Source organism: Equus caballus, chromosome 28 (assembly GCF_041296265.1).
Source record: "Equus caballus isolate H_3958 breed thoroughbred chromosome 28, TB-T2T, whole genome shotgun sequence".
Lineage (NCBI taxonomy): Eukaryota > Metazoa > Chordata > Mammalia > Perissodactyla > Equidae > Equus > Equus caballus.
Genome location: NC_091711.1, coordinates 40082452 through 40107033, shown reverse-complemented (window position 1 = coordinate 40107033; position 24582 = coordinate 40082452). Strand labels below are relative to the sequence as shown.

General features: G+C 58.5%; 1 non-coding gene across 1 annotated transcript; it reads left to right on the top strand.

The window, feature by feature from the left end:
- Positions 1-19006: 19006 nt before the first annotated feature.
- MIR9019 (microRNA mir-9019) lies at positions 19007-19151 on the top strand. The gene has a single exon (NR_128032.1). It is a non-coding gene; the product is annotated as a microRNA mir-9019 (primary transcript).
- The last annotated feature ends 5431 nt before the right edge of the window (positions 19152-24582 follow it).

Genomic DNA, 24582 nt, shown 5'->3' with positions numbered 1-24582 from the left:
AGGATTGAATGCTGGGCTGTAACCCAGTGGATCAGGAGCCTCACGGGGCCCAGTCTCTGCAGCAAATACCACCCCCGGCCACAGTGGAACCATCAAATAGCCACAGAGGAGGAGTGCCGCTCCCGGCTCGGCTCTCTCGAAGAGCGCCCAGACGGCTCCGAGGACTCCCGGCGGCCCCACTCCTGAACCCCTCGTTATTCTGCACATTTATCTCATGCCCAGACGCTGCTTCAGCACCCCCATCCCTCTGCTTCTCTGGTGCTGCTGCTGTCAGCTCTGATCCCAGCACCCCCCGGTTTTGGTCCTGGGTCCCCCTTGCCCAGCCCCTTCTGGCCCAAGGACGGTTCCGGCTTTAGGACCCGAGGGTAGACGTCTCCCCACCAATGCCCCATTGACAGTCGCCAATCGATTCCCGAATCAGTCCCTGAGCTGCCGCTGTGCCAGGCCTGCTGTGGGCTGCTCTGTAGGGGAGGGTGGTCCATGGCTCCCGCCCCAGGGGGCCTCAGGTAGGGACAGGGCACCCCCTGTATGTTGGCCTCGTGCTTGCACACAGTGCTGGCCGTTTAAGCTTCACAACAGCGCCGTGAGGTAGGCATTAAGCCATTAGATGTTTGCAGTGTGCCAGAGGTAAACGTAGTGCTTCTGGTCCCTGGGGCCCAGGCCAGGGAACTGAGGCTGAACAACATGGATTAACACAGGCAAGGCCAGACTCCCCCGGCTCATGCCCTGCCCCAGGCCTGACTGCCCCCAATGCCCCTCAACAGATGAGGGACATCCCAGCAAGGCTACAAGCCCAGGGCTGGACTGCCACCAGGAGGACCCCGAAAGGGGAGTCTGGTTGCCAGGCGCTGACTCGGAGTGCTCGTGTGCTCTCCAGAGCCGCAGTTCCCACCTCTGTGAAAGAGAGCTAGAGACACTTCTGTGGCCAAGCTGTAGGCAGGCATGGAAGACCCGAGAGCTGAGGGCTGGCCCGGGGAGTCTCCCGAGTATGTCAGCCGCAGGATGGACGGCATGACGGAGCTGGAGCTGCAGACGCAATGACCGAAGCAGATGCTTTGTCCTAAGGGAATAGAGCCCAGAGAGGGGGCATGGGGGCACCTATGAACCCGGGCGGAGGGGACAGAGAACCTCGGAGTGGGATACAAGGAAAGGGGGAGCAGCCAGGGCACGGCGGGGTGGGAGCTGCGGCTGCCTGGCTGGGGAGGCCCCAGTGTGGCTGTCGGGGAAGGACCAGGCCGGGGCAGGGCGGAGCATGAGTCGGACCCCGCATGACCCAATCCTCCCTGAGGCCCAAACCTGGGAGTCACCTCAGCTGCGTCCTCTCCTTCCGCACCTCCACCTGGTTGGGCTGCGAAGTCCTCCAGATTGTGTCTTCAGTGCTTCTGAAGGCAGGCCTCTCCAGGGCAGCCTCGGGGGGCCTCCATCTCCCTTCAGGGCTCCTGCTGTAGCTGCACAGAGGTGTGGGGTACCCCTTCCGCCCTCGCTGATTTTCTACGGGACGACCTCTCCCAAGTCCCAGGGCTTCAAATACCATCCGTATGTTGACGACTCTCAGCTATGTATGCAGCTCAGACACCCGCTGTGGCCCCCCAAACCTTCTGCTTCCTCCATAAATGGCACCACTCAGCTGCTCGAGCGACACCCTAGGTCATCTTTACTGAGCTGGCCCCGCGCTCTCTGCATCCGATGCTGCAGCCTGTCCTACCGACTCTACCTTGAAAACCTGTCTCGGATCTGACTGATCCTCTCCATGTGCTCCGTTCCCCCTGGGGCCCAAGCCACGTCACCCTTCACCCGGGTGACAGCAGCAGCCTCTTAACTGGCCTCTCGCCCTCCACGGCTAGCCCAGCACTCTCCCTGCTGCAGCTAGAGGGCCACGGTGGGCGTGCGCCTGGTTGTGCCCCTCATCTGTTTAAACAGTCTCCCTGCCTCCTCCAGCCAGACCGAGAAGGCCCTTTATCCAGTCATGCCTCTGGGCCTTTGCACCTGCTGTTCCCTCTCCTGGGAGTTTCCCGCTGAACCTCCATTTCTCCCCTTCATTGTCCCTAAAAGGACCCTCATTTTGGTCAGAAGAGCCCTCCCCACCAGCATACAGCACTGCACACGGCCCCACCCCGCCCCGGCGCAAATCTGGACTGGGCTGAGCCCATCCTGGGGGGTCCTCTGCCCTTGTCAGTGATTGGCTGAGGAATGGCTACGTGAGCCAGTTCCCGCCAAGGGGCCGACACCTGATAAACTTCTGCTGAAGGGTCTCGGGCTTCCTCCGAAGGCCCTTGTTGTATCTAATGGAGGCAGACACCTGGGTCCCCTCCAGCCTCATGGCTGCCAGGGCCTCTCTGTGCACAAAGGTGACGCCCGGGGCATGTCACGGGGAGGAGACAAGGCTCACTTTGAAGAAGCGGGCTGAGGCTCCCTGGGGCCCGCCTGCCTCCTCTGCCTCCTCGCGTGGGGTGAGGTCTTTTCTGCCTGAACTCCCGGGATTAGGGGTTTTGTGTTACTTGCAGCCATATGCAGACATACAGCATCACGCAACTCCTCCTTCTGGAGATTGTGGTCGGTCTGTTTCGGTCCACAGAGTCACGAAGCTGCTTGTAGGGCTGGTGCAGCCGTGGGCCACATTAATAGAGCACAGGGTCCGGGTTGGGGGAGGCGAGGGTTCCATGCTCTTCTGTGCTGCCCAGACCCCCCCGGGAGAGGCTGTAGGTGACTATTCCAGGAGGCAGGTTGACCCACCGAGGTCCATTCGCTGAGAACAGTGCCGCTTGGAAAGGTTTGGAAAGCCTGTCACACAAGGGACAGATTGAGAAGTGGGGTTTTTAGCCCGACAAAGAGAAGGCCCAGGAGAGGCCTCATCAGTCTCTTCAAGACGCGGAGAGACCGGCCGTGTGTGTGCTGCTCCAGATGACAAAGAGGAAGTGAACGGCAGTATGAAGTCTGCGAACAATTTAGGGCAAACTCAGACTCCAGAGGCCTCGTTCTCCCCTGGGGAAGTCGGTGAAACCACAAGAGCCAGGCCCCGTCTTTCACGAGCCTGGGCCTCCGCGTTCTCAGCATCGCAGAGGGTTCTGATGACCGCCGACTCTGGGCAGCCCCTGACTTGGGGACGGAAGGCCACGTTTGTGGACACTGAGCTGGGCCCGTCACGGTGTCTCTCATTTGATTTTGACACAAATCCTTAGGGCCAGGCGTTGTTGTTACAGATTGTTTGGGGAAGTAGTGAGTTCCCCGTAAGAAGCATCACTAAAAATAAGAAAAGAAGACCAATGCAACAGCAAAAGGAGAGCATGAAAAGATAATTCTTAGGGGAAGAAATAAAAATGGCTGAGAAACCTATGTAAAGATGCTTCTTCAGTGTGGCAGAGAGCACAAGCTGTTCTCCAATTTCCACCTTCCCTTCTTCCATAGCAGCAGAACTCTTGACTTCTGTCTGGGCGTGTGGTCATCTAGAAGAAAGACATTCCCTAGCCTCCTGTCTAGGTGAGGCCACGTGCCCAAGTTCTGGCCAATGAGAGGAACCAACTCCAGGAACCTTCATGAAAAGACAGGTGGTGGGTCTCTTTGTCTCCTTTTTCTGTATCCCTTCTTTCTTCCTGTGGTTGGAAGATAGGAAATGATTCTTGGGGTTCCAGCAGCCACGTTGGACTGTGAGGAGATCTTGGGAACAGAGATCACACACAGCAAAGCGCCAAGAGAAGGAGCCCGGGCAAGTGACACCGCGGAGTAGAGCTGTCATACCAGCTCTGGACCGCCAACCTCAAGATTTTACTTGAGCAATAAATTTCTGGCTTAGGTCTGTGTTATTTGTCCCTATGCCTAATTCTAATTGATAAAATGACAACAGAGAAATGCAAAATAAGACAAGGGACTGTCATTTTTCATTTGTGAGATTGGTGAGAGTTAGAAGATGATTATGTCATTAGTGGCAGTGTGGCACCACGGTCCACATCTCCTCTGGGTCGGACTCCTGCCCCGGACTTACCAGCTGTGGAAACCTGGAGGAGTGTGCAACCTCTGGGCCTCTGCCTTTTCTAGGTGTTTCCTCGCCTGAAAACAATGATCGTAAGACCCAGTACTAGTCTGCAGAGTTATTGAGAGAAATCAATTCTTAGCACAGCTCCTGGTACTGAGCACTCACGGGAAAGTGCTGCCACCATCATCGCTCAGCTGTCACATCTGCTATTGGCGTGCGGGTCTGGATGGGACACGCCCACGTTTGGTCAGAGGGAGTGTGAGATGTGGACAGCCATTTCAGAGGGCCCTTGGCGGCATCTATTAACATGCCACAAGCACACACAAGTCCCTTCCCAGTGGGTCCCCTAGAACCTGGCAGCTCCTGTCTAGGAACCTGAAACCCTGGGGCCAGATGTGTTCCAGATTTTAGGAAGGTAATTTGGTGCACATGCCACGTTCTGGGTCACTCTCCCGAAGAGTCTGGGGTGCCCCGTGCTGCAGGCTCCTGGGGGTCTTCAGCCCACCTCTGATTTCAGCCTCGTGCAGACAACAACCCACCTCAAGTGCCGCTGGGAGGTTCTGGGCAGTGAAGGCCCTGGGGCAGCCCTCAGCTGAGGGCCTGGGAGCAGGGGTGAGTGCTCAGCGGTCCCCAGGCATTCAGGCCAGCACTCTAGGCTGTGCACAGGTCCCAGAGGGCTGACCTCCCACCTCAGTGCCCCACTGTCCTTTGCAGTGACCTTGACAGTGACCCCGTTTTGGCTTCTCCCCATCCCTGTCTCCCTGCCCCCAGGCTCTCCTTCCTGCTTCCTGGCATCACCCTTCAAATCAACCATCTGCCCCCAAGGCTGGCCTCTAGCTGTGCCTTTGGGGAGCCCAGCCCACGACAAGCCCCTAGTGAAACACATTGATATTTCTTCAGCCAGCTGCATACATAGTCACCGTGAGTGAGATCAACACACACTCAAAATAGCCTCACAGGAATTTGGGTCAGGTTTGCGACCAAATAGGTGAAGAAAAAGCGTCTGGTTTTCCGAGCGTTTGGATTTCATGGCTGCAGGTGGAGGAGGGGCCTGTACTCAGCCCAGGGCGCAGAGGTGTGCCCTCTCCCTGGTGCCGTGGACTCCCCCAGAAGGCCCCGGGGACGCAGCAGTGACCAGGACGTTGAGGCCCTGCCCTCAAGGACCTGACATCCAAGTGGGAGTAGAGAGTCGATAAACACAGGTACAGAAGACGATGTGGTTTCTAGCAACACGGGGAAAGGGGATTCCGAAGTGGTGAGATAAAGCTGCTTTCAATGGGCCGCTCAGGGGAGGCCCATCTGCCAAGGTGATCTCTGAGCAGGGACCTGACTGATGAGAAGGTACCCAGGACCCATGATCCAGGCACAGGGAACAGCAGATGCAAAGGCCCTGAGGCAGCCTGGGGTTTGACCTGTTTGAGGTGGAGCAAGGAAGCCACAGTGGGAGGTGCAAGAGCCGGCAGGGAGACTGGAGCAGGCCGGGTTCAGAGTCTCTAACTTCTCAGAGCTGAGGCGGGCTCTGAAGGGCTCCAAGCGGGGCATACCGCGCCCTGATTTGGAAGAGCCCTCTGCTTGTGGCTCGGGGCGTGGATGGGAGCATTAGGGCAGCACCGCAAACTCAGAGCCAGCCGCGTGGCCTCCGCTGCCCACGGAGCACCCACGCCCCCAGCGTCCTCTGTCAACGCTGTCCAAGCCCCCCCTCCCCCAACGGCTGCTTCCATGGGCGCTCCTGATTGGCCTGTGTGGCCACACCCCCCGGCAGTGATAGGTCGGGAGTGGGCAGGTGCCCGGTCCTGGCTGGTGAAACGTCAGGGAGAGTCGAGGAGGGGGCTCTGCGGGGGGGGTCCTTGGACACGGCCGCCTTGCGGGGGACACCTGCGCCGCCCGCAAGTCGGGGGGCGAGTGGAACGAGGGAAGAGGCTGCTTCCGGCCTCCAGGAACCCGAAGCTCGCTCCACGCGCAGACCTGGGGATGCGCCGTGGTCGCGCGCCGTGGGGCAGGGACTTCTGTGACTTGCAGTGGAAAACCTCCAGGTCCTTGCGAAGGGCCGGCTCGCCAGGTCGGGGGGCGTGCAGCACACAGCAGAGCCGCCGCGGCGAGCGAGGGGCAGCCGCGTGCCCCGAAAGGGGACCAGCCCCGGGGGGATACGGCTAGTTCTCAAGTGAGGGTGATTTTGTCCCCCAGGCAGGTTGCCAGATGAAGCAAATAAAAATGCAGGGCGCCCAGTTAAATTTCGGATAAACAACGGACGCTTTTTTAAAGTAAAAAAGGTCCCAGATGGTGCATATCAACTGGATATCCTGTATTTTATCTGGCAACCCTCTCCTCAGGGGACATTTGGCAATATCTGGGGACATTTCTGCTTGCCACTACTGGGGGGACGCACCAGTGGGTAGAGGCCAGGGATGGTGCTAAACATCCTACAATTCAGAGGACAGCCCCGTACAAAGAATTATCCAGCCTAAAATAGTGTCAAAGTCGAGAACTTCTATTATATAAAAGACTCAATAAAATAAGGTAGAACTGCTTCCGAGTTAAAAAACAATCCATCAGGCTATACAACTGCACAGAAGACGGAACAGAGGGTCACACTGCAGGGTGGCGTGGGGTAGGGAGTGGATATGCTTCTCTCTCTAAATGCTTCTGCAGTGTTTTATTATTTTTTTTAAAGTTAATAGATTTGGAGTTAATATATGTGTATACCCACACAGAGAGAAAGTACACAGATCAAAATGGTGGGTTTTTCACAAAGCGAACACACCCATGACACAGCCTCTCAGATGAAGACACAGAACACGACCAGCCTCCCAGGAGGCCCCTCGTGTCCCTTCCCGTCTCACTGCCGTGCGAGGAAACGGCGCTCCTGACTTCTAACCTGCTTTGAACGGCAAATAAACGGGATCCTTCAGGACGTGCTCGCTGGCGTCTGGCTTCTTCTCCCTCAGCAGCGTGTCTGTGAGATTCATTCACGTTGAATGTCACGGGAGTTTGCTCTCACTGCTGTGAAATATACCACAATTTATTCATTCATTCCACCGTGGAGGCACACTTGGGTCGTGTCCAGCGTGGCACCATGATGAGTGAAGCTGGTCTGAACTTTCTTCCATGAGTCTTTCGGTGGGTATCCGTACTCATTCCTGTTGGCCAGATGCTGGGAACACATCACTCAGTTATTGTGTGTAAGTTCAGCTTTCCTAGGTTTGGCCAAAGAGCTTCCAAAGGGCTCTTCCCGACTTACACGCCCTCCAACTACACATGAAGGTTCTGGTGGTGCCGAGTCCTCACCAACACTTGATGTGGTCCAGCTATTTCGTTTTTGTCCCTCCGGTGGTTGCGTCAATTGGAAATCGCTGTCATTTTAATTTGCATTTCCCTGATAACGAAGTTGAGAGCTTTTTCCTATCTTTATGGACTCTTTGGACAGCCTCTTTTGTGAAATGCCTGTTCAAGTTGTTGTCCATTTTCTGGTAGGTTATCTCGTTTCCTCTCATTGATTTGTCACTGAGTCCTCTTTGCAAATATCTTTCCCAGTGTGAGGCTCACCTTTCCTCCACTTATGGTGCTGCAGCCTTTTCTGGACTCTGACATCTCCCAGAGTCGGGTAATGGAAGGGGAAATTCTGTGAGGTGGCTCGGGGCCGAGAAGGTAGCAGATGCTCTCAGTGTGGTAAGGTATAGGATGAAGACCAGCCGGAGGTTGATCTGGGCAGGTGAAAGGCCTGCGGTCTCTTATGAGCGCCGCTATGGACCAGACCCCGAGAGGGCCTCTTCTCCCCACCCCGCTGAGGACCTGAGGCCCCCCTTCCCCGCCGGGGCAGTTGGAGAACTGGAGAAAGCTGGGAAGGACCAACAGATCTTGCTGAAGCTTGGATGCTAGAGGAGGCAGGACTTTGGCGGAGAGAAGGAATGAAAAAGAACCAAGATGTGGAGTGGAGGGTGAAGGAAGCGTGCAGTGGGCAGAGGGTCCTAGGAACCGGCTTCCTGCTCCTGTGGATGGAACCAACTCAACAGACCTCCCTCAACGGACAGGCAACTCGCCAGAGACACTTCCCTCACACTGCCACTGCGCTGGGCCACCAGCGTCTCTTGCTGCATCACTGCACCATCCCTTTAATTGGCCTCCCAGCTTCTATTCTTGCCACCCCATCCTCAATGACCCATTCTGTGCCAGCAGCCAGAGTATGGAGAGCATTTAAAATGAAAAATAGAATGCATTTCTCTTGTGCTTAAAACCTCCAGTAGCTGGTTGTTGTGCTTAGAATACACTGCCAGCAACTTCCAGGGCCAACCAGGTAAGGCCCAGACGATATCTCCCACGACCCTCTGCTCCAGCCACACTGGCCACTTGTTCCTCAGACAACCATGGATTCCGGCCTCAGTGCCTTTGCACCTGCCATCCCCTCCACCTAGAATGACATGCCCCAAGCCCTTTTACAATGGCTTCTTATCATTCAGACCCTATTGCAGTGTTACCTCCCCTGAGGTGTCCTCCCAGAGCCCTCAAATCTGTCGCCTGCCCCTAGTCATTATCCTCTCACTTTGCTTTACTTCTTCATAATGCTGGTCACTCTGAAGTGATCTGCTTTGCTATTAATTGTCCGTAGACTGTGAGACAAGGGGACTTGTCTGTTAGGTTCCTTGATGGGCCCCCAGAGTCCCAGCATGTGCCTGGCACACAGTAGGTACTTGATAACGATCCTCTCCTGAGGGCTGTTGGAGTCTGGACTCATGGGAGGTCCTCTGGGGTCCTGGGTGGGCTCCGCCAGCTGAGGGAATGTGTGTTCTGTGGAGGAGGCTAAGAGGCTGATTATTGGGGTTACTACCTGTGTAATTAAAAAATAATTGCAAAAGGAATATTAATTGCCAAAGAGAACTATTGAGCGGGTGAACCATTGGTGTCCTCCACCCTTGCCAACTATGACACGTGCAGGCTCTGAGGGACGGAAACCCAGCTGGTCCCTTGCGAGGGGCGTGGGCTTTAGGCGGGAGCAGGAGGGGGACGGGGCCAATGCATCTTTCAGTTCCAGTCTGAGGCACCCCTCGGGGGCGGAGGGGGGCTCGGGCCAGCCCTGGCTGACTGCCAGCTCAGAGTTGGGGAGCCCGGGGGCCCGGGAGGAGCGGGAACACTGGCTGCCAGGAGTGGGCCAGGAGGAACAAAGATTAGCAAGGCGGTCCCAGGGACAGAGGCAGCCAGAGGGTCTGGCAGGAACGGGAACTCTGTGCCTGGCCCAAGACCATTCACAGTAAAAACAAAACTAAGCAAACACTGAGGCCAGCCTCCAGAGCAGGTATGGAGGGAACCGACGGTGGCCTGCTGCTTCGGATGGAAAACCAGAAGATCTGGAGGCGCGGCCTCAGCTGGAAGGGCTCCGAGGTGGAATCTCATTTTGCAGATGGGCAAACTGAGGCCCAGAGTCCTCAGCAGAGCCCAGTGCTCTTTCCTCCAAGCTTTGAATTCTGACAGCCGGTGCTCAAGGGAGGGGATGGTGGAGCTGGAGGGTGGTGTGTGTTGGGGGGGCCTCCATCCCAGCAGGGGAGGTGAGGGGGGCCTGCAGGCCTGCGGGGAGGGGGAGCAGCAGGGGGATGGGTCTCCCCCAGCACCGGTCCTGCCAGCGGGGGAGATGACGGAGGGGGCAGGGCCGGGGCATTAGGATTCCAGGCAGCTCCCGACACCCAATTTTCCAGCTGGGCACCCTAGCCTGCTCTGAGCATCCTGCCAGAGCGGGGTCTAATTGACAGGGAGTGAGAAGGCTGCTGGGGGTGGGGGCGGGGTGAGAGAGGAAAAGGGGAGGAGAGGGACAGAGGAGGAGGAGGAAGAGAGAGGAGGAGGGCGCAGGGAGGTGGGGGGGGGAGGGGAGAAGGCTGGGAAGGAGGGGCAGAGGAAGCAGCCGGGCCCATGGGGCAGGCAGGTGGACGGGACACTGGTGGGAGGAGGGTTTGCAGGGTGACGCAGCTGGAAGAGGACTGAGAAATACTCCCCCCCGATTAAGAGAGGAGGAAACAGGCCCAGAGCGAGGAAGCGACTCATCTGGGCTGCACAGCCAACAGCAGGCAGAGGCGGGATTAGAAGAGTTTCCTGAATCTCAGGCCGGCCGTGGGAGGGAGAGAGAATGGGGGTGGGGGTGGGGGTGGGGGTGGGGGCGGGGGCTTCTTGGCCTCCTCCCAGGGTCCTGGGAAATGCCTGGGCACCTAGAGTGGCGGGAGCAGGGCTCCTAGGCATTCCCGAGGTGGTGGGTAGATGGCTGGGGTGGGCGCCAGAGCCAACCCCCTCCCCCCCCAGCCTCCCACGGTGCCAGTGCCTATGGGAGTAATTAGCGCTAATGACAGGACTGGGGGATCTGTTATCATATATACACTCACCTCGCACTGGGGCACAACCGAGGCAGGCCAGGAGGGGGTCGGCAGATGAAGGGAGAGGCCCGAGGTGGGGAGGGCAGAGCAGGGCAGGGAGGGGTGGTGGTCCAGCCCCCTACAGACCCCAAGGGGAACCCGGTCTGCCTCGAAATGCTCCCCAGCCATGTGGGGTCATGTGGGTGGGTGTGGGCTGGACAGCGTCCCCCTGGCAGCGTCCCCCTGGCAGCGTCCCCCTGTCGGGGTGTCATGGGGTCGGTGCTGCCAGGCCCTCTCTGGTGTGGTGTCCTCGGGGCAGCCCTCCCTCTCCCCCGCCCGGGCAGCCCCCACGCCGGGAGTGCCTGAGACTGCCAGGTGCTGCCCCTGGCACCGTGGGGCTCCTCCTGGATCCCAGAATCCACGGGGGCATCTCTCGGGGGCAGGAGCCCCCAGGCACTTCCCTCTCAACCGCCACTCTCTCCTCCCTCACCAGAGAGCTTCCTTCTCTCCTCCCACGCCTCAGGAAAGGGGAAACAGGGCTTCCCCAGTGGCCTCGGGGCCCACAGACTGGGCCAGAATTTCCTTCCCGTCAGTGCCGTTCTGACACAAGTTTCAGCTTTTTATTTAGAAACTCAAAACCTGAGCCTTCCCTTCTGTGGGCACAGCCACATCCCGAAGGCAGTGAGCCTGAGCGCTCCGGGCTGGAGAAAGCTGGGAGTGGGAGCTGACCATGAAGTGGGTGTAAGCACAGCCAGGGGGAACACGTGCACCCTGCAGAGCCCCACATGCGTCGAGCTTCCCCTGTGGGGGTGAGGATTCTCTAATGAGGAAGGGGAAGGGGCTGAGGGATCTGACACACCCGGGAGGGAGGGGGCTCACCCTCCTTCGTGCCTAGCTTACCCTCTGCCAAGCTGGGAGTTGAGTGTGTGCGCCTAGGATGAAGTTGAGGCTGGAGGTGGGGGTGGATGGGGGTGGTTGGGGTCCCTGGGGGCTTCTCAGTAACCTCCAAGCATCCTTGAGCAGAAGTAGGCCGGTCCATCGGCCAAACTGGGGCAGGTGCTGGGAATCCGGGCCGAGGGCCTGCTGGTCCCCAGGGCTGGGCCTCACGTGCTGGCGCCTCTCCACGGCCAGCCTCTGCTGCGGGAGTCCATTGCAGGGCCACCGGGCCACCCACCGGTCAGTCTCTGCCCCTCACGAGCACGCAACTCTTTGCTGACTCCTGGTTCCATCATGAGGAAACTGAGGCCCAAAGAGGCAGAGGAGCCCGGCTCCCACTCCCTGTGGGAGCTGTGGCGGGGCGAGCATCTGCACCCACGTTGCCTTGAAGGTGGGCTTGCCCTTTTCCAGGCCATCAAAAGTCTTCCGGGAGCCAGAGACCCAGGACTGCCCATCAGCATCACCAGCCCAGCCTGGGCCAGTGCCTGGCCCACAGCAGGCGCTCCCCGGGCAGCTGCGGACTGACTGACTGCTGTACGCACCCAGCACGTGGTAATACCCAGCTCAACCAGTGAGAAGTGAGCCAGCGGGTGAGCGGGAGAGAGGTGTGGGCAGGTGGCTCCCAGGAGAATGGATACCCCCGGGCAGATCCCCCAGCCATGCAGGCCCACTTCGTACCCCACCTGCTCCAGCCTGAGGGCCAAACACCTCCTACGGAGGCGGGGGTGGGGTGTCTGTGAACTGCCAACCCAGGAAGGTCTGGGAAGTTCCTGCTCTTGGCCAAGGCCTGGAGTGAGGAGGGCACCTCGACTGGTCCTCTGGGGCTGATGGCAACCAGGAGAGGGAGGGCTGGGAGCCCCAGTGGGGAGGCCTGACACCCAGGGTGGGAGAAGCCCAGGGGGCTCAGCATGCAGAGGGCCTCCAGCCTTCACAGGAGAGGGGAGTGAGCTCCCCAGCCCTGGAGGTGTGCAAGCACAGCTGAATAGCCACAGGCGGGTACTGCAAAGTGGATTCAAATATCAGAGGGGTCAGACTGGATGGAATTTAGAGTCTGTTCTGGCCCCAGATCCAGGGAATTTGGGGGATTTCTTGCCTTAAAGTATTAGGCATTTTGCTTTTCCCAGGGGCATCTTTCCCCCCCCCCTTTTTTTTTATTTTTTTATTGAGTTATTGATAGGTTACAATCTTGTGAAATTTCACTTGTACATTAATGTTTGTCAGTCATGTTGTAGGTGCACCACTTCACCCTTTGTGCCCACCCCCCACCCCACCTTTCCCCTGGTATCCACTAAACTGTTCTTGGTCCATAGTTTTAAATTCCTTATATGAGTGGAGTCATACACAGATTATCTTTCTCTTGCTGGCTTATTTCACTTAACATAATTCTCTCAAGGTCCATCCATGTTATTGCAAATGGAATGATTTTGTTCTGTTTTGCAGCTGAGTAGTATTCCATTGTATATATATATACCACATCTTCTTTATCCATTCGTCTGTTGCTGGGCACTTAGGTTGCTTCCACGTCTTGGCTATTGTAAACAGTGCTGCAATAAACATTGGGGTGCACAGGACTTTTGGGATTGCTGACTTCAGGCTCTTTGGATAAATACCCAGTAGTGGGATGGCCGGATCGTATGGTAGTTCTATTTTTAGTTTTTTGAGGAATCTCCATACTGTTTTCCATAGTGGCTGCACCAGTTTGCATTCCCACCAGCAGTGTATGAGGGTTCCTTTTTCTCCGCAACCTCTCCAACATTTGTTGCTATTAGTTTTAGATATTTTTGTCATTCTAACGGGTGTAAGGTGATATCTTAGTGTAGTTTTGATTTGCATTTCCCTGATGATCAGCGATGATGAGCATCTTTTCATGTGCCTATTGGCCATCAGTATATCTTCTTTGGAGAAATGTCTGTTCATGTCTCCGGCCCATTTTTTGATTGGGTTGTTTGATGTTTTGTGATTGAGTTGTGAGAGTTCTTTATATATTAAGGATATTAAGCCTTTGTCAGATATATGACTTGCAAATATTTTTTCCCAGTTAGTGGGTTGTTTTTTTGTTTCAATCCTGTTTTCATTTGCCTTGAAGAAGCTCTTTAATCTGATGAAGTCCCATTTGTTTATTCTTTCTATTGTTTCCCTTCTCTGAGAAGGCATGGTGTCCGAAAAGATCCTTTTAATACTGATGTCAAAGAGTGTACTGCCTATGTTTTCTTCCAGAAGCCTTATGGTTTCAGGTCTCACCTTTAGGTCTTTAATCCATTTTGAGTTTATTTTGGTGAATGGTGAAAAAGAATGGTCAGTTTTCATTCTTTTACATGTGGCTTTCCAGTTTTCCCAGCACCATTTGTTGAAAAGACTTTCTTTTCTCCATTGTATGCCCTCAGCTCCTTTGTCAAAGATAAGCTGTCCATAGATGTGTGGTTTTATTTCTGGGCTTTCAATTTTGTTCCATTGATCTGTGCACCTGTTTTTGTACCAGTACCATGCTGTTTTGATTACTGTAGCTTTGTAGTATGTTTTGAAGTCAGGGATTGTGATGCCTCCTGTTTTGTTCTTTTTTCTCAGGATTGCTTTAGCAATTCGGGGTCTTTTGTTGCCTCCCAGGGGCATCTTCATCTTCATAGAGAACCCTTGGAAATCTTCCAGATGCGAATGAATGGACTGATAATGGTAGATTGGAGGCCCAGTGACTAGCTTGTGTGTGTGTGTGAACTGCCACCTACCAGCTGTGCAACCTTGGGTGAGTCCCTCCACCTCTCTGAGCTCAGTGTGTTCATCCACGATGTGGAGGCTGCTGTCCCAGGCACAGCTGCAGCAATGGCCGGTGTGTTGGGGCGGCCGGGATATCGAGTGCGGATGAACTTCGGCAGCAGGAGGTGAGGACTGTTACGTCCGTGGTTTTGGTTATGATCCTTGCCCAGCCGGGCAATAGGGAGCCCGTGGAGGTTAACAAACGAGGCAGGGATGTCCGATTATGAATGTCTGCAGCTTCGGGTCTGGAATCGAGCTTCGGAACAGGCGTGGAAGCCGACCCCTCCCAGAAATAGTGAAGGTAAGGTGGGCCTCAGAGCAGGAGGCAGCGGAGCCGGGGGCAGATGCAGCCCCGGCACGCCCCCGTCCTGCACTGCTGAGGGGGCTGCAGGCAGGTGTGGCGATCCCTGAGGAGTGGGGCAGGCCGCTCACCGAGCGGGGGCTGTGTGCGTGTGCACACGTGTGCATGCCCTGTGCATGTGTATCTGTTGTGGGTACATGTGTGCACGTGGTACAAGTGCATGTGATGCGCACATGTGTGTGTCGAGACCCGTGCCTTCCTGTGCGCCCTTGTTTTCCGCTGTCACAATGAGAGATGCGCACAGGCCTGGCGGTCTCTGGCCCGGGGCCGAGGAATTCTTTATTTCCATGGCCTTCCACGGTGATTAAGTCTCCAAACTTTCCCTTAACCATCATTTCTTCAAAATGAAAAACCAAATTGCATCTCCAAGCAGCTTGGAAATCGATTTCTTTCAAAATGAAGTTTTGGAGAAGCGATTCCAAAGAGAAATAAGAGGAAGAAGGTGGGAGGGTGCTTGGGGTGGGGACAGAGCAGCTGCCAGGGCCTCTGAGGACCGCAGGGGGTGGGGAGGGGCCCCCACTGGGCTGGTGGCTCCTCCAGCCTCAGCCAGGACAATCTCACCCCACCCCCATGCCCGCTGGCCCCTCGGTGACGACCTTTCACGGGCCTGGTGTGGGGACCCAGGAAGGTGCCCAGCTCATGCACCGGCCTGAGCCCTCTTGGGGGAAGCCATCTCAGCAACAAGCCCAGGAATGGCGGCCCGCCCTGTCGAGCTGGGCCTGGCCAGCGCTTTGCCAGCACTATCTCATTTAATTCTCACGTCAGCCCTGGGGTGGCATCGTCAGCCCAGTTTAGTGATGGGAAACCGTGGCCCAGAGAGGTGAGTGTTTCGAGGAGATGAGGGGAGGATTCGGGGAGAACAGAAGTGAGGGGCCAGGGCTGCACCTGGGGTCGCACTGGGTCAGCGGACGACAGGTCCTGGGGGAAGGAGGAGGACGACTCGTGGACACAAACACTGAACGATGACACAAAACACCCTCCGTGCCCCGGGACAGCCACAGCCAGTGTTCCAGGACGAAAGGAAGGACGCGATGGCCCTTCATGGGGAGTGAGTGAGTGTGTGTGTGAGCTCACTCGTGTGGTCGTGGTGGGTGTGGAGTCGGTGCAGCCAGCCCAGTGCGGGAGGGAGTCTGTCACTCAGTGTGTGGAGGGGGCGGTGGGCCCTGTGCCTGGTGAGTGGAGGGGTGGTGGCTGGTGCCTCTGCCATGTGCGAGCTGCATGTGGCTCTCAGAGCCCCTGGGGCTGCCAGGTGGGCGCGTGGATGGGTGGGGAGCCTTGCTCAGCCCCTCGCCCTTCCCCCACTGTGCTGCAACCCCCCCCCCCCATTTGACAGGCCTAAGGGATCCAGAGGCCTGGGGGGCGAGGGCTAGAGGGGATTGGGGCTGGAGGGAGGAGGGGCCGGGAGATCAGCAGGGTCTGGAGGGGGCTGGGGGTGAGAAAGAGGGTGGGGTGCTGGAGGTTGGTGGGGAGGCGAGGCCCGCTGGGGGGCCCTGGATTTCCCAGTGAGATGAAAAGTGCCCGCGAGGCTCTCTCTGCCGCCTCTGCTCCCTCCCTGATTGGCAGGGCGTTTTGATCATCTTCACGGCCCTGAGCTGCGGGAGGGGCCCACGGGTGAGCAGCGGTGAGGGAGGAGGAGGAGGCGGGAAGCACAGACAGCGGGCGAGAGGCAGACAGACAGAGAGCTCAGACTGCAGGCGGCGCATGGGAGAGGCAGCCTCGGCCGCACCTGCTCCCTGCCAGGCACGGCCAGCTAGTCCTCCCAGCGGACCAAGAAGTGGTGCCCAGTTGCCCTGGGGAAACTGAGGCCCAGGGTGGGCAGGTTGTCCCTCAACCAACCAGTCTGAGCTGGGATTACAGAGCCCATGGTTTTGTGGGGGGAGAGAGGGGGGGAAGGGGTGCAGGGGAGGGGACGTGTGGTCTGGACCTTTAGGCTGAAGACGTGCACTGGCCTGCCAGGTCCCCATTCCTGGGGACTCCCAGACAGAGGATGGGGGCTGGCGGGGGGCAGGAGCCCTCAGTTCCAGGCTCTGCCCCTCGAGGCCTCGCTGTGTGTCCTGGGCGAGTCGCTGCTCTCCTGAGGGCCTCAGTCTCCACCTGTGGAAGGGAGGCGGCCCTGGACAGACCATCGGCCCTATTTCTTTCGGCCTTTGTGACTTGAACCCCATGAGACCCACCTCCCCAGCATTAACGGGGTGCTGAGTGGGTGCAGCTAAGCTCCCTGCCCAGGACTGTCCCTCAGCTGCTGTGGCACCTTGGGCAACTCTCTCAAGCTCTCTATGCCTCAGTTTCCCCCTGCTCCAAAGGGGGCTTGAAACAGACCTGTCTGGCCAGGCCTGGCACGGAGTAGCCAGATGAGCGCGGCCCCCCTTCCCCTCCCCACCCACCGCTCCCGCAGTTCTTGAAGCCTCTGCAGGCCCCACGGGCTCTGATGAAAGGTTCATTTTCCTTTCATTGTGCAGGTGACAAATTCTGCCGCCAAGAATCACTTGTGAAAAAATCAACAGTGAAGCCCAGCGGCTCCCAGGCCCGCTGGAGAAATCTGAGTGGATTTCTAGAGGAGCAGGGTGGAAAAAACCCAGGGGTGGCTGTGGGATCTGGAGGCCGGGGACCAGGGCAGGACAACAGTGTGCTGGCCTGGACAGAGCTGGCACCGCAGGGGGAGGGGCCCTGCCCTTCTCATCATGAAGGGGCCTCGCCCAGGCCTGACCCTCCCTCTCCCCACCCCCATAAGGAGATGGGAGGTGGCCCTCCAGGCAGTGGGAATGGCCTGAGTAAACTAAACTGGGACATACGAGGATGCTGGGGAGGCAGGCCTGGCTAGAGGGGAGGATAGAGAACGGGGAGGGATGCGCGAGGAAGAGAGAAGGAGGCTGGTCCTGTTCTGAAGGGCTTGAAGGGCCTGGCAGCCGGGAGCTCTGGCTCCTTTGGAGGGCAGTGAGGAGCCACAGAAGGTTTTGGAGCAGGAGGTGGACTTGAAGAAGCTCTGCTGCACTGTCCTCTCTGGGCCCCTTCAGGAGGGGCCTTCAGGGGAAGACTCAGTCAGCCTCCCAGGACCCAGGCCTGCATCCTCTCTTGGGGTGGGGCTGGGGAGGGCACGGAGCCATGGGGCAGAGGCAGAGATGCCGGGGAGGCATCACCCACCACAGATGCAGTGCCACCTGTGTGCCACGTTACCTCGGGGCCCCCCCAGGGTGACGGAGGCCGAGAGTGCCAGCCTGGCTTGGTCTAGGGCCATCCGACTACAGAACCACAGGAACAGCACTGGGCAGGGAACTATCCGGGTGGGAGTTCCCCTAACGGTCTCATCGGAGCCTCTTCCTCGTTCCCAGGGAGGGCTCTGAGCTCACCGGCCCATTCACAGAGGAAACCGAGGTTCAGAATTGTCAAAGCTTAGAGGTCACCAAAGAGACCAGGATCTCTGGCTGCCGGCCCAGTGCTTGGCACCTAGTAGGTGCTTAACGAGTAGATGAGAGTTAGGATCAGAACCCGCTCTTTAGACTGCAGAATCAGGGCTCTTCAGACGGCACCAAGGAGCTTTCTCTGAGCTGGCACTGCTGTCAGACGGCATGAAAACCCCAGAAATAGAACCATCTGGGAGATGCTCCACCATCTTGGAAACATGGCCAGGAGAGGGAAAGTGACTCGCCCGAGGCCACACTGTGGCAGAGCAGGGACCAAGACCCAGATCTTCAGACGTCCCCTTCCCCACCCCGGCCGGGCCCAGGCTGGGCAGGAAGCGAGGGCACCACCTGGCTGGGAGGAGCCCGCCCGGGCTCCAAAGCTGGACCACAGGCCCCAGGCTGGGCAGGGAGGGAGGACAGGCGCCATGGCAACCAGCCACAGGGGTGGGAGGACAGCAGTTGGGGGGGGAGGGCAGAGCCCCCTTCAGCTCCTGGGGGGGCCCCAGCCAGAGCCAGAGTCCTCAGAGGCAGGCCCGGCCCACTCCAGGCCTCCACTCCGTCCTCTCCTCGCAGCCCTATCATCCACTCAGCCCCAAAATGCCATTTATATCACTGCCTCCGGCTATCTGGGCTATCTGTCGGAGAGGCCGGTGGGTTTCTCTCAGGCTCCTTCACCTCTCTCCCCATGTGTCTCCATCCTCGCCTTGCTCCCTCCCTCTCTCCATCTATTCTTGTTGCGTTCAGATTTTAGCTTCAGACAGATGCGGTGTCAAGGTCCCAGGCACTCCTGTGCCGTGTGACCTTTGTGGAGCCACAGCCATTTGTCCATTGCCTTGGCCGGCCCCCCCTTTTCTCATCTGTGCGACGGGGTTGACACCTGCGGTGCCGGCCTCTCGCGGTTCACTGTGCCTGCCGAGGCCCCGAGCATCCAGCAGGCGCTTACTCTGTGGTGGCCACCAGACGGTGATGGGGTTTGTGATAGAATCATTGGACTCCCAGCGCCTTGCCGCCCACCTGCCGCCTGCCACCCGCCACCTGCCGGCCGCTCCCATCACTGCGGGGGAGGCCGGGTAGGCTCCCCACCCCCTGCTATTCTCAGAGCCTTCCAGGAGGTTCCGAGCAGCTTCTCACCGGATATTTGGCTTTTTCTTGGAGCTTGCTCTGCCCCTCCTCTGTGAGGATGTTCTCAGGTGGCCAGGGGTGGAGAAGGGAAGGAGGGCAGACTCTCCAGGCGCTTGCTGACAATTAGACAGAGGAGGGGGTCCCAGTCCAGGCAGGACTCGGCCCGGGCGGTGCCTGTGTCCAGCTCCCCGGTGCTGGGCTGGGCTGAAATGCAGCAGAAGAGGCCTGGGAGTGGGTCGTAGTCCCACCTACCGTAGCCGAGGTCATGTGACTGTGGGGGTCTCTGAGCCTTTGTGGCCTCAGTCTCCTCTCCCGGAAAATGGGCCTGATGGTCCACGGCCTGCCTCCCGAGGAAGGGAAAAGCCTGCGGAGCTGCAGACGGAGATGCAGACGAGGCGGCACTGCCTGGTGGCGGCGCTGGCTGGCAGGACCCCCAGGCTCTCTCGAGCTCCTCGCTGGGCCCTGAGTTTCTCCTGTTCTCCACCCACCCTGAGGCCCGGGCAGGCCCCAGACGTGAGGAGAGGGGCGGATCTGGGCAGCCCCTCCACCAGCCTGGCTCAAGGCAGCCCCACAGAGCTCGTCCCCCACCCGTCCCTGTAGCAGCCCCTGGCAGCCCTGCCAGGTAGGGGTCGACCACTTTTTTGGTGGTTGTATTTAAAAAAAAATTGTTGTAAAATATACATAACATAAAATTTACCATCTTAACCATTTTTAAGGGTACAGTTCTGTAGCACTAAGCACATTCACAATGTCGCACAACTGTCGCCACCATCCATCTCCAGAACGTTTTCATCTTCCCAAACAGAAACTCTGTGCCTGCTCCCCATCCCCCCGCCCCCTCTGGTAACCGCCATCCTACTTTGTCTCTACGAATTTGCCTCATATAAGTGGAATTAAACATCTGTCCTTTTGTGTCTGGCTTATTTCACTTAGCATAATCGGATGACCTCTTTTAACAGATGAGTAAACTGAGGCACAGAGAGACTACGGGGCTTGCCCAGGCTGCGTGCCCTCTCTCACATCCTTTCTGCCTCCTCTCTCCTGTTCCCCACTTCCCTGTGAGTGTCCCCGTTCGCCTGTCATGCCCCCATTTCACCGAGGAAGAGAGAGAGGAGGCAGGAGCCCGAGGTCCTGAGGGGCTGAAGGACTCTGAGCGTGGTGCTCATACACTCGGGACCACCCTGCTCTGCCGGGAGTGGGGGCTGGGCCAGTCCCAGGGCTTGATGGGGAACAGGCCAGGGACCGCCACGCCCCTTGCAGGCCCAGTGACTCTTTTCCAAGGCTGACCTGGTGACCAGACCCTGTGGGTTGCCTCAGGCTGCGCTGACATCACCCCTTCCCGGGGCTCTCCGGGTCAGAGAGGGGACAGGCTGGCAGTTAGCAACATGGCCCGAGGGGCCGCCCAGGGCAGAGAAGAGCCTGATCCGCCTCCGGGTGACCCACACAGCCCCGTCCCCCTCCCTGGCCTCCCAGGCTCCGAGTGTGCGTGCTTGGAGAGGGCCAAGGTGCCTGGGAAGCTTTTAGGAATGGGGAAAAACATTTATTGCCTCCCTGCGTGAGCTCGGGGACATAAGCAAGTCAGGTGGCAAGATTTCCTCCGGGCGCCACTCATTTTCTTCATCTAACTCTTAAAGCGTTTTGGGATCCAGGGCAGTCCATGTGTCCACCTGCAAACCCTGCTAACCACTGAGCTTTCTATAGATTCATTCATTCATTCATTTGTTCAGCAAGGATTGACTGAGAATGGCTGTGCGCAGGACAAAGGGGCCCCAGTCGCCTGGAGTCCCTGAGCTTGCCGTCAGACAGCCAAGCCCAACATGCATCAAAGACTCAGATGGTGAGCAACCTCAGGCAGCGCCCAGGGCTCTGAGGGAGGAGTCAGGGCCTCGTGGGGACCATGAAGCAAGCGGATTAAGACTGGGAGATGGAGGGCGGCTTCCCTGAGAGGCTGCTGAGCTGAGGGGTACGGACCAGCCAGGCAGAGAACTCCAGGAAGAGCGTCCCGGCAGAGGAAACAGCACGTGAAATGGCCCAGAGGCGCGAAAGAACTCGGTGAGCATGGGGACCTGGAGGGGCTCAGGGAGCGGCAGCCGCAGTGAGTGGGGGGCTGGGGGCTGGGGCTGGACGCTCAAGACTCAGCAGAGGGGATGGTTACACAGGGTGACTAGAGGAGTCAGAGGGGACAACAGAGGGATTCCCCTGGGCCAGGGGACAGAGGGAGGGGGTGGTAATACTGGAGTCCAAGGACCGTGACGGTGGACCCAGGCCGAGCATTTCCAGTGGGAGCTGGAGCCCGGGAGGGGCGGGAGCCAGGCCCAAGGCAGACGGAGGAGAAATGCCCGGTTTCTCCCTTCCTCCCGCCCTCCCGGCTCCCAGCGGAGCCTCCCATTGGCTGAATCCAGCTGGAGCCCAGGAAACACCGTGTGGCCTTGGACAAGTCTCTGGGGCCCTCTGAGCCTCAGTTTCTTCATCTGTTAAAGGGCCCATCACCCCGACTTTGCAGGTCTGTGTAAAGGCTGGAGTTAAAGGCAGTGGCTGTTCTTCTCCTGGGCCCTAGTGGCCCTGGCAGCCCTGAGTGTGGCCTGGACCCTGCGGGACCCTCTTCTGCTCAAAGTTTGACCTGCAGAGCCTGCTGTCTCTGCCCCTTCAGTGGTCACCCTGGCCCAGGGGTCCTGGAGACTCAGAGATGGGCCAGACTCTGGCCTCTACGTCTTCAGCCCTGGGCGGGGCTATGCTCTCACAAAAGGCTGCAGGTTAGCACTTTTAGCCCCCAGAATGGAAGGGGGAGGGCGGGTGGGGCAGCGGGGTGGCATTTCAGAAAGGCCTTCTGGGAGGGGAGGCTGTGCCGTCTCGGGCAGGGGACGCATACAACGCATTGCAGGAACAAGGAATAAGCTGGTTTGTGTGGGGACAGGGACCGTGTAGACAGGACTGCAGATGATGTGAGGGAGCCCAGTGGAGCCGGGTCCGAAGGGCCTTGAATGCCAGGCTAAGTGGTTTGACTTGACCTTCAGGGCTGTGGGAGTCACTAATGGTTCTTGAGAGAGGGAGATGTGCACTGGGAAAGCCCTGTTGAGACCCAGCCCGGTGTCAGGGCCTTTCCCCTGCATTGGGGGCAGTGGCCTGGAAGGAGGGGGCTGGAGACAGGGAGAACAGCGAGGAGGTCTTTCTAGGGGGTCCCAAGACCAAGTCCCCTGGGCTCCCAGCCAGTCCCACTCCTTACACTGGCTTTCTGGGGGTTAGGGTGACCCCTCCCCTCTGCCCTGGAGCCCTGGGAGATGCTGCTGTCTAGATTCTGAAAAGGTTCCTAGTTCTGAGCCAGCCCCCTCCCCGCCCCCCCGGCCTGCCCTGAGGCCACACTGGCCACACATCAGACTGGCCCGGGCACGGATCACCTGTTGCCCTCTCTGGGCACATTCTTGCCCAGGCAGGCCATGGAGAGGAGAGCTGGAGGAGGCTGGGGAGGGGAGGGAGGGCGAGGGGCCAGGGCTCTGCAGTGGGCGGCGGGATGGTCCTTGCGATGCTGTGACAGGTGTGTGTACGCTGGGGGTGTATGTCTTGGAAGGGGTCGTACAGGGCACTCTAGTGGTCCACTGGCGGCTGCACCAGCTGTTGGTACTGTCCCTCCCACCCCTTCATCACCCATCAGAGGTTAAACCGGGACTCCGCAAGCTGGCTGAGGGGAAGATCGCTGTGGTCGGGCTGGGAACCCCCTGCTCAGTGGCATCCTGGGGGCTGGCGGAGGCGCAGCTGCCCGGGTCCCTTCCCAGCTCCTCTGAGGCCACTCCACTGTCACAGGTCCTCGCCACGCTGGGAGGCTGGCAGGCGAGAGGCCGGGGCCAGCGGCCGCAGGGGCTTCAGCACGAGGAGGGGCTACGGGGGTGGGGAGGGGTGGGCGAGGAGAAGTGCGGGAGAAAGGGGGACAGAAGCTGAGAGCTGGCAGCGCCGGGCAAAGCAGGACGCTGACTGAAACTTCCCTGTCAGCTTCACCCGATTATCTCGCTTAATCCTCACAGCGCCTCCTGGTACTGGTATTATTTCTAAAGTTTAGTTTTGTAAATATTTGTGTTTTACTTAATCTATTCGTTGGAATTGCTTATGCCTTTATATATTTCAATATTTAAAAAGTAAGTCTCCTCGTCCCTTCCCCCAGGGACCAGGCTCCCCTCTCTGGAGGCAGCCCGCTTCACCTGCAGCTTGGCTTTCCTTCCAGGGTGTCTGCGGAGAGACAAGCCAACATCTGCATCGGAAAGCAAATAGACGCACACGTTTCCCTCCGTTTAACCCATTAAAGGCCGGCATTCCATCACCTGGGTCTTGTGATTTTTTTCCCACTTAAATCTGTTTTATGCGGGAGGCCACTACTAAGGCTCAGAGAGGTTAAGACACTCGTCTAGGGTCGCACAGCAGGGATGGAGAGGTGGGCAGCGAACGCGGTAAACCAGTAGGGGCGGATGGGGGCGGATGGGGGCCCGGGGGAGAGGCTCACTTTCTGGGAAGCGAGGCGGGAGGAGGAGAGGAGCTTTCCAGGAGGCGGTAGGCGAGCGGAGGCGCGAGGTGGGGGGAAGGGGGACAGCAGAGCCGGGAGGCGCGAGCCGGGCAGGAGGGGGAAGCGGTGGAGACGCTGGGGCGGGCGAGTCTCTGTCTCCTGCCGCCTCCGCTCCGGCGCCTTCCTGGATGTCCTCCTCCGCCCCCTTCCAAATTCCCCTCCAGCAGCCGGTCCTCGGCCCCCCACCCACCCCATCCGCAGCCTCTCAATCAGGTCTGGAAACCGGCGGAGAGCAACTCATTCCAGCTCTGCTCGGCCGTCTGACCTGACCTCGGAGGAGCCCCCTGTAAAATGGGGGTGTAGTGGGGTGGGGCGCGGGAAGGGGACGAGATGAATAAGGACTTTCGCCCTCGGAGCTTCTGGGGCCGCTCTCTGTGTGGACACCGCCCCGCCGCGATTGGGTGTGGTACCCCCTCCTCGCCCTCGCTCGGTGCGCTCGCGCTCCTCCACCCCCCTGACCTGGAGGAGGGGCGGCCCCGAGCGTGGGGCCCTCCCGACGCCGCCGCGCGCCCCCGCTGTGCACTAGGCTTAGGTCGGGCCCGCAGCCCGGGAGGGGTGAGCCGCCTCCGCGAGCCCGAGCTGTAATGCGGCCCCCGCGGCGCCCGGGAGCCTGTGCACCTCCCGGTCCCAGAGAGCGTGGCCGCCACTGACCGACTCTGGATTCGAATCCCGACAGAGCCGTTCCCCCCTGCGGGGCCCCTGCGAGAGACAGTTGTCCGAGCCTCACTTCGCTCCTCTATAAGGGGAGCAGGGGAGAGACCAAGAGAGCCTGTCTTAGGACGGCTGAGACAGAAAGGAGTAATCCAGGCCGACTGCTCAGCTCAGTGCCTGGACTTAGGGAATGCTCAATAAAGGGCTGCCAGAATGATGATGATGGGGATGACGATGGGGATGATGATGGGGGGATGACGATGGGGATGATGATGATGGGCATGATGATGGGGGATGATGGTGGGGATGATGATGGGGGATGATGGAGATGATCATGGAGATGATGGGGGATGATGAGGATGATGATGAGGATGATGATGGGGATGATGATGATGGGGATGACGATGATTGGGATGATGATGGGGATGATGATGATGGGGCTGATGATGGGGGGATGATGGGATGATGATGGGGATGATGGGGGGATGATGAGGATGATGATGAGGATGATG